This window comes from Equus quagga, chromosome 3, assembly GCF_021613505.1.
Source record: "Equus quagga isolate Etosha38 chromosome 3, UCLA_HA_Equagga_1.0, whole genome shotgun sequence".
Taxonomy (NCBI): Eukaryota; Metazoa; Chordata; class Mammalia; order Perissodactyla; family Equidae; genus Equus; species Equus quagga.
Genome location: NC_060269.1, coordinates 70286716 through 70296940, shown reverse-complemented (window position 1 = coordinate 70296940; position 10225 = coordinate 70286716).

The following is a 10225-nucleotide window of genomic DNA, read 5'->3' as shown; positions in this document are numbered from 1 at the left end:
TATGACACTTGTCTCAATTATGCTGAGTCTAAAGGATGCTTAAAGCAGAAACACTCCCCCACTCAAGTCCCCCACTCCTCCAGAGAAGGCGGCATACCTCAGGATTGCTCCTGGCTGACCGTGGTGTGCCGTGGCTCACAAAGCTAGCTTTTTTCTCTCCAGACAGAAATTTCTCCAACTTCCACCTCAGTCAGGACTGCCCCTTGTTGCAGTGTTTCTTTTTATCCAGTTTTCAGTTCTCTCTCAGGGGTAACTGTTCCAAGAGTAGTTGTAAATTGGTTGTGTCTGTGGGAGGAGGTGAGTTCAGAGTCTGCCTATGCCGCCATCTTGACACCAACCCTCAATAAGTGTTAATCAACTATTGACTTTCTGAGCATTGGTTCCCCATCTGAAAATTGATAATAATGACAACACCCACTTATAGATTGTTTTGAAGACTAAATGAATAAACATAATCAAGTGCTTAGCATAGTGTTTGGAATACGTTTAACAAACAGAATCATTATAACCCCTGCACAACCTTATTCCTTGGAGGGGCAACACTTTAAATTGGTTTTAGTCTTGTATGCTTGAGTTTGAGGAAAAGACGTAAGGGCCGATTTTATTACCTTAGAGGGGAAAAAAGGGCATGGGTTGAAGTGGAGGGTTCTGCTCTGTTGCTCCCATTTCAGAAATATTTACAGACCCAGAGGCACAGCACGAGTAGTTCCTTAAAAGACCTTCTTTAAAAGATCAGCCTTGACCAGTCTAACTTTGCCATGCTCTGAACAGGAGACCACATTCCAATAATGACCTGCTTAAAATTATCGGAACCTCTGGCCTTCAGTTCAGGAGAACAGAATCTGAGAGTTGAAAGGAAACTTAATCTTCATCCACTCCAACCTCTAACATGATAGATGTTGAATCTTTCCCAAAACAGTCGCACTATGTCACCCTCTAGTCTATACCTGACCATCTAAAATGACCAGGAACTCTTACCTCCTATGACAATTCATGCCATGGCAGGACCCTCAAATAGTAACTCTGGATAGAAAGTCTTCCTTAAAAGAAACCTAAGTCTATCTTTCTTGGGGAACCTAAGCCTATTTCTAACACTTGGAGGGAAAAGAAAAGGCTCATCCTTTCCCTCGTGGCATTCTTTCAAACACCTGCAGCCCAGACTCTGTATTTTTCTCAGCTTTATCTTCTCCAGGTGAAATTGCACCAATTTTCAAGATAATTACCCACATTTAAGCCTTTGTGGATCTTCACATTTCTTGTTCCTCTTCTCTGAACTTGGTCTAGCAACGTGCAGTGTCTAGAACACATTCTTCTCCATGTGATTTCACCTTACCTCTGTCACTTTAGACACTTCAGTTTTGTTCATGTGGCCAAGAGTGCCTTTGCTCCTAGGTGACCACAATGAATTTACTCTCAACTAAACCTAGTATTGATAATTTTTTTCTTTACAACTACTACCTTACAATTATACTATCCTATGATTGTGGAGTTGTTTTTCTAAACCCCATATAAGATGTTACATTATCCTTGGTTAAATTTCATCATTTTCGATTTGTCCCATGTTTTCAGCTTGTCAAGAACTTTTGGGGCCCTGATTCTGTCATCCAGTATATTTGCTAACCATCTCAAATTTATGTCATGCACAAATTGATGACTGTAGCTTCTGTCTTCACAGAGAAGTCATTGATTAGTTTTTTTTTTTTTTTTTTAAGGAAGATTAGCCCTGAGCTGACATCTGTGCCCATCTTCCTCTACTTTATATGTGAGACACCTTCCACAGCATGGCTTGATAAGTGGTGGGTAGGTCTGCACCCAGGATCTGAACCGGCAAATCCCGGGCTTTGAAGTGGAGTGCTCAAATTTAACCACTGCACAACCAGGCCAGCCCCTCATTGATTAGTATTTTAACTAACACTAAGCTGAACTCAGACCCCAGGGAAGGTCACTAGAAACCTCTCTTCAGTTCATCACTGATCCCGACCTTTGGCTCCTTCACTAAGTTATTATCTGCCCAAGATCTTTTGATCCTTTCTTAGGACTTCTTAGGATAGGATAGGATCGATATGATATGACAATTTTTTCAGAATATCTTAAGGAAATATAGACATACATTTTCCTGATCTATTCATCTAAAATCATTACTTAAAAAAGAAAAAAAATTTAGACAAATATGATATGGCATGCTCTTCTGGGAACTCACTCTGGGTCTTAGGATTCTCTGCTTCCTCTGCTGGACATTCTCCAACTGTCTTTTTCTGTAATCTACTTTGGAATCTTATCTTATTTCTTATTCACTGTGCAGAAATTGGTCTGACATTGGTCCTCTGGTTGTCTGACAATTCTCTGTTCTTCAAGATGCCTCAAAGATCACAGCAAACTAAGGAAATGCAAGGTAAACAATTGTGAAGTGCTGAGTCCAACAGGATTAAATATGTTTAGATCAGTCACAATTTTGTCATAATTTATTTATTTATAATGAATTTACCCATCAGGGCCTGAGAAAGGCAAATACATACACAAATAGAAGAAAATGTTAGAAAATAAATCTGTTACCTTGGATTTGAAGTAACCTCTTAATTGTAATCTCAAAGGCACTAAAACCAGAAGGTGAAAACTGGTAACATTATCACATCCAAAGGAAGCAGACACTGGGCCACTCCGAAGGGCCACTGTGGCCCGGCTCCGCGAGGTTTCGCTGCAGCCGCCAGTCCCTGTGACTTCACTTCCCCCAGCCATGCATCCCTGCTGTCTCCCAGGGGCGGTTCCTGAGTCAGCCAGGAGGTCGAACCTCCATCCCCAGTCTGCCTCCAGGGATCCTGGCAGAGACAGTAGGTATCAAGAACTGAACTTCAACATGGGGTTTTGGAGCCGTGTCACTGCACAGAGCCAGCCGTAGATGAGGCCTGCCCCTGGTCCTGGAGTCCTGATGCCCTCAGCGTGCGGTGGTGGGACAGGTACTTGCAGTTTTCCCAGAGGTGGCCTGGGATGAGGTACCAGTGCAAGGGGAAGCGCCGAGGGTGAAACAGCTCAGGCGTTTGAGGAGTATCCGGAGACAGTGAGTTTGGAGCTTATGGAATTGAATGGCAGTTGCTGAGTGCTATTGCTGCACTGGAGAAAGACAGCAAAGGCTGAGGGTGATTAATCGCCAATTTAAGGCAGAGTGAAAGTCAGAGGGCCTCCTTAGCAGCATGTAAAGAGACACCCCTTCCTGCGGCAGGAGGCAGAGCAGGCTGAGGATCAGCCAAAGCTTACTTACAGGGACAGCAAAGCCTCAGAGAATCTTGAATCCTCAGCCTCAGCGAGTCCGCCATACCAAGATCAGGGACCTGGGAAGCAGTGGGAACCTGAGTATGGGGATGAGAACATCTGTGTGGAAAAGCTCAAGAATCTCAAAAGCCCAGTTTCCCCCGAACTCTACAGAAGTGGCTCACCCCTCCCTGTGAGAAGCTCACGCCCCACTTCTTCTTGCTTAAAAGTGTTGCAGAAGCCTCTTATTTGCCAAACACATGCTGCCCTCAGGATATTTCCCCACCTCGCCCATGCAGTACAAGCTCCAGAGTTAGGGTCACATCTCGGCATAAGCCAGCTAGGGAAGTGCTGGGACCGCTCAGGGAGAAAGGGTCTATATGTCCAAGGGGCTGTGGGATCTCACCTGCGGGTAGCAGCAGAAGCTGAGAGAGCGTGGACAGCACTGTCTCTCAAGAGTGCTGGCTCAGGGGTGGCAGAGTATAAAGTTGCATGAGAGAGAGTTTATTGATATGGGAGCTCACTTCCAGGACACAGGATTTAATAGCCTGGCAAGTTTCATGGGAAACAGTGCTAATATGCTAACAGAAGTTCTCTTGGAAGCTGAGAAAATGGGACGCCCCACACTCAATGATGTAGAAATGCCCAAGCTGTAGCAGCAGGTGACAGAAGCAGCTCAGAAAAGTGGCCGTGCTAGGATGGACACACTTTGTAAAGCCAGAAAAACCCAGCGGCTAACTTGTTCTGTGGCAAGGCCTGGAGGCTGCTCCATCTATCAAAGCAGCAAGGAATGCCCAGGGGAGAGTGTGCTGGAGGCTGCACTGTGCCCCTCCAGAATTCACCTGTCCAACCCTAAACACTCGTGTGCCTATCTTTGGAGAGAGGGTCCTTAGGGAGGTAATTAAGGTTAGATGAGGTCATAAGCATGGCGCTCTAATTAGATAGGATTGTTGTCTCTACAACAAGAGACGTCAGAGCTCAATCTCTCTCCATCTCTCTCTCTTTCTCTCTCCACAGGCATGCCTTGGGAACAGAGCAACAAAATGGTCATCTGCAAGCCGGGAAGAGAGATTTCACCAGAAATTGAACTGGACAGAACTTTGATCTTGGACTTCTAGCCTCCAGAACTGTGAAAAAATAAGTTTCTGTTTAAGCCACGCTTAATGGTATTTTGTTACGGCAGCCTGGAGCTGACTAATACAAAATATTTGAAAAGTTTAAGGTGCCTGTCCTCAGCAGGTTTAAGCCTGGCTGTGCTCTACAGGCTAGAGCTTGTAATAGGAGAGGCTGTCATGGAACTGAATTCCCCAGCAGTGACAGGGATGACAGAGTCATTAAATCATAGAGGCCAAGGGGTGGCATGTAACCTTCCAAAGAAAGGTGGATGCCATGTCAGAATGATCGACAAGGTCAGTGTTTCAGCCAGGTGGAGATCTGACCTGCAGAGAGCTATGAAGAGTAAGGGACTTGTCACATCACTGAAAATTTTGGGAGTCCAGTGTCTGGGGCACGCCAGGACATCCCCTCCAAAGTAAAGAGCAAATTACTGTTTTGTCCATATTCCAATGATAAGAAAGAAGCACAATGTTTAATAGCCCTCTTCTGGTGCCAAAGGAAGCATATGCCACACCTGAGGATGCTGTGCCAGTCCGTTTGATGGCTGAAATGAAAGGCTTCCTGCTTTGAATGGGGCCCAGAGCAAGAGAAGGCTCTGCAGCAGGCCAGGCTGGTGTACAAGCAGCCTTGCAGCTTGTGCCATAGACCTGGCAGACCCTACGGTGCTAGAGGTGTCTGTGGAGAGAAAAGACACCAGGGAGAGTTCATAGCAAGTCCTCATAGGAAAATCAAAATGTAAACCTTTAGGATTCTGTAGCAAAGCCATGCCGTCTATAGCAGAGACAAATACACCAATCAAAGGACAGCTACTAGCATGTTTAAAGACACTAGTAGAAAAAGAACTTCTGACTGTGGGACATCAAGTGGCCATACAGCTGGAGCTGCCCTTCCTAAGCTGAGTTCTATCAGATCCACCAAGTAACAAGTTCAGGCAGGCCCAGCAACAACCACCTGTGTGGTTAAAGTAACTCCAGGATCAGGAACAACCAGGGCCAGAGGGTACAATTAAGCTGCAGGAGCAGGTGGACCACATCCCTGTTTTCTACCACTGTTACACTAGCATCTCTCAGCTCATACTCATGGTACCTCTCTTTCAACTCACACCTGCACAATGATGTGGAGAAGAAAGACTGAGCTTGGTCATGGATAGGTGAGTTTGGTGAGTGGCTGGAAACTGAAAATGAAATGTTGCTGCGCTGTAGCCCCACTCAAGTCCTGAAAGATAGCAATGAGGACAACTCCTACCAGTGGGGAAGAGTTTCCAGCAATACAACTGGTTATCTGCGCTGAGTGGAAATAGAAGTGGTCTGAAGTAAGACTGTCTGTGGCCTCAGGGACAGGGATGAATGGCTTGACCAATTGGTCAAGGGTTTGTCAAAAAAACATACAGATTGGAAGTTTGGGACAAAAAAGCATGGAAAAGAGGCTTGTGACCTGACCTATGGGATTGGCTCAAAGTGTGAAGACCTTTAAATCATGCGTTACTGTCCTCCGGAGAGCACCAGGATAGCTAAGTCAGCTGATGTCAGCCAGACCTTGTTAACAGCACCCCAACCTGCACAGTGGGTTCATAAATGGAGTAATCACAGTGGAAGGAATGGATGCTATGCATAGGCTCGACAGCATGGGTTCCCACCTACCATGACTGATTGAATTCTTGAAGCTGCCAAATATCCAACCTGCTCACAGCAGAGGCGATCACTGAGTCTCCAATATGGCATCATCCCTAGAGGAGACAAGCCTGACCTTGGGGGCAAATAGGTTCCATTGAGCTCCTTCCACCCTGCAAGGAGCAGAGATTTATCTTGATGGCCTTAACGTAGATTCCAGGTATGGCTTGCCTTTCCTCACCTCAGCCAGCACACTATCTAAAGTCTGACTGAGTGTCTAATCCACTGACATGGGATCCTGCATAACAGCTCAGCAGACCAGGAGATTCACTTTACAGCAAAGGAGGGGATGCAAGGACACAAGACCATGAGATTTACTCATTCTATTACTTATTATACTCCAGAAACTGCCAACCTGATAGAGCAACAGTATGGCCTTCTGAGGACACAGGTGAGGTGCCAGCTTTGATATAATACTCTGAAAGAATGGGGACCCATTTTCCATGGCACAATACACTTCTATGCTGCCTAAATCCATGACCATCATATATATGTGTATGATTTCTGTATATTCCTGTAGAAACGAGTCCAGAAACTGATTGGTTTCTGGTTGAAACCAGTGGTTGGAGGGGCCTCACTTACCATAACTCCCAGGGAACATTTGTGCTTCCGAGTTTGAAGGTTTCCACTAGGGACAGAGCAAGATTTCATGAAAACTTATTCTGTCGCTGCCTTGTGCCCACTTTGGGCTCATTGTACCATGAAAGCAGCAGGCAAAGAAAGTGACCACCATCTTGGCAGATTAATTAACCTTAGTGATCAAGAGGAGATGGGGCCACTCTACACGATGTGGGCAGGGAGAAGTTCATTTGTCACTCCAGTGATCCACGGGACTTTTTCTTGGTACTTTCCTACCCATTTGACTGTAAATGGACATTGCACCGGCCACAGCCCAAGAAGAGTTTGGTGACCAGAAGATAAGTGCATGGGTCACTTCGCTCAGTGCGTCACATGGACCAGCAGAGGTGTTAGCTCAGGGTGAGGGAAATCTAAAATAGATATAAAGTAGGGAGACAGTAAGTTTCCTGAGGAAACAAGAACTGCCAGTCTTGGAGAAAACAAATCTCCGTCTCAGAATCAGTTTCCAGGGAACTTGACCTCAGAGAGTGCCCATGATTTCATGGTAAGATCAACCTGCCCACTTCTGTGGTTTTCTCCCACTGTGCTCAGCTGCTAAGGGGTGGGCACAGAGAAGATGGGTTGTTTCTTTCTAGATGAAGGTTTCTCAAGGTAAGTGAAATGGGAAAAGTAAGGAACAATTTATTTAAAGTTATTTGAAAATAGATCGATTAAATTGATGTAATAAGAAAACTAAACTAGATAACGTGGGAAGTAAGGACAGGAGGGGGCTAATGGATAGAAATTGAGGCTCAATGGCTTGAAAGTTTTGAGGTCAGAATACTCATGTAGTGGAAGTATTTGGGAACTGAGGTGGAAGGATAGCAAGTTCTAGTACGAGAGTGAAAGTTCAAGTTCGTGAGTTTGGAGGCAGTCATTCTAGTGATGCGGTGGTCCAGCATTTGATCATAGAGCAAGTGGCTCACTGAAGTGGAGAAGGCCATTGGACATGAGATATTCTAGGAATCAAGAGACCAGGCATCTCATGTGCGGTCCGTGTGAAGGCTGACTTTGCTGAGCACAAGGACAGGAGTTGAAACGTGGAAGATGGTGAATCAGGGGTTAAGTTTTAATGAATAAAGGTGCATGTTAAGGAGCTCCTCAAATTATTATTAGGGGAGGGGGAGAAAGTGATATGGTCATTTGGTCTGAGCCTTAATGGTAAGGGCTTTCACAAAAGGGAGGGAGAAATGGTCTGGAAGTGGCAATGAGAGGCAAAGAGAACAGTTACGAAAACCCCCAGCTCTGAGATACAAGGAGTCTGAGAAAAAAAAGACCTCAATTTGAAAAAAGTCAGCCAAATTTTGGTTAGGGCAAGAGAACTGAACCATGGATGTTAGTTAACATAACTTATCCAGAATCACACGGACTGTGATTGGTAGAATCAGGCCCGACTGACCCTGGCAGTCTGACTCAGAGCTTGCACTCCGTGCCAGAGCGCCTCACGAGAGGTCTGTCACGGAAGGCAAATTTAAAGAAAATGTACAAATTATATCTTTTTTTTTTTTTTTTTTAAGATTTTATTTTTCTCCTTTTTCTCCCCAAAGCCCCCCGGTACATAGTTGTATATTTCGTTGTGGGTCCTCCTAGTTGTGGCATGTGGGACGCTGCCTCAGCGTGGTCTGATGAGCAGTGCCATGTCCGTGCCCAGGATTCGAACCAACGAAACACTGAGCCGCCTGCAGCGGAGCGCACAGACTTAACCACTCGGCCACGGGGCCAGCCCTACAAATTATATCTTGAGCTCCTGTTGATGTTGCATCAAAGTACATTTTTATAAGGGCACGATGGTCAAACATGTTTGAGAAATGTTGATATAAGCTATTGTGTCATGGAATCAGTAAAAGAGATGACTGCATAGATGACAGAGGGTGTGGCGTCATAGAAGCACGGATAAAATGCTTCACAAAATACTCATGTAATATACAGAAAGGGTCCAACCTCAAAACCATGTAGGATTTTACTGTTGGCAAACTCAGATTCCTTTTGCATTCTCTATCCCCACTCTCAAGGGGCCGAGAATCCTCGGACTGTTAGCCTGGGTCACCCGCTCTGGTCCCTGGTCTGAGGATACCTCCTCTCCATAGCATGCCACACTCTGAACCTTTCTTTTTTTCCATTCCATCAATGCTTACCTGGTCAAAGTGCATACTCTCAAGGCGTTGCCAGTGGACTAACCTACTAATATGGTATTACGTGGTTATCTATTTAATAACCATTTTTCTTTAAGACAGGAGAGAAACTATATTATATGTAACATACACAACTTGTAGGACACATCTGATTTATGAGTCTTTAATGTGCTTTATGAATCTATATGCCCACAGAACAGTTTTTGATTTGAGGGAGTGAAATATGGTATTTAACAAGTTTGATCTTTTCTGTCTTACAAATTGAGACTTATTGATGTCTCTTGGGATGTTCTAATATTAAAAAATTATCATATATATACACAAACGGTAGTGTATTAAATGACATTATTAACTAATAACAGACAAGAAAAAAATATATATATACAGGATACTTTAAGTGATTTAATGTGTTATCCCACCAGGAGGAACTTGAAAAGTGGTCATCTGGTGACCAAAAATGCAATTTATGTGCGATAGTGGGGATTTTAGGCTCCACTTCAAAACATAGAGGATTTATGTTTTGGCAGGCCGGATGCTTATTGTTGCCTTGAAATCTTAGCAAGGAGATTTCAGCCAGTCATCTCCATCTGCCTTGCCTGTTGCCTCCCTGCAGTGACTCCATCTCTTAAGAGGACAAAAGGGGTTGCTTAGGGTTGCGGAAATTAGGTTCCACCTGGAGTCGCTTTTGTTGTTTGTTTATTTATGCTCAGGACATGAACGGTGCCAGATCCTGTCATGGGGTGAAGCCCAAGGCCTCAGCATGCTTCAGACTGCGCCATTCCTTTGACCAGCGGAAGCCTGGGACAGCACATGCACAGTCCCTCCTGCACAGTCAGCTGCGGCCTCCACACTCCATCTCGCGAGGAGCCTGCAGCTGAGAGGGGCTGTGCATGTGGCTGTGGGGATTGATGGGCTCTTGATGCAGTGGGACAGTTGCATTGTCTCATCCTGACAATGCTGCCATGTAACATCTTCATGGGTGGGCACTGTGGCCCGACCACACAGCTAATGAGGCCTGGCACACCCAGCTCAGTCTACCCTCTGAATGTTAGTTACCTCCAACGTTTACAAGCTCAGTAGGCCCATGATGGTGTGGGATGATGTACAGTGGCTCTTGCATACTAAAGTGGGGCCATTGGAGGCTCTGACCTTTTGGAGAGAAATCCATGCTAGGCATGGGGGCAAGGAGGGGAGCAGAGAGATGAACATTTCCCAGCCCTTCATTATATAGAGTTCTGCATGAAGGTGCTAGAAGGGACCTCAAAGCACATCTATCAGCCCTCAAGCCTGGGAGTGGGGCAGGGGCAATTTGGCTAAAACTAATATAGAAACAAACAGCCCAAGATTTCTGGATCCCTGGATCACTGCCTCTTCCCAAATAGGAAAGCCTGGAGCCTGTTCCACAATGAGGATGAGACCTTGATTCTACCCAGGTGTAAACCG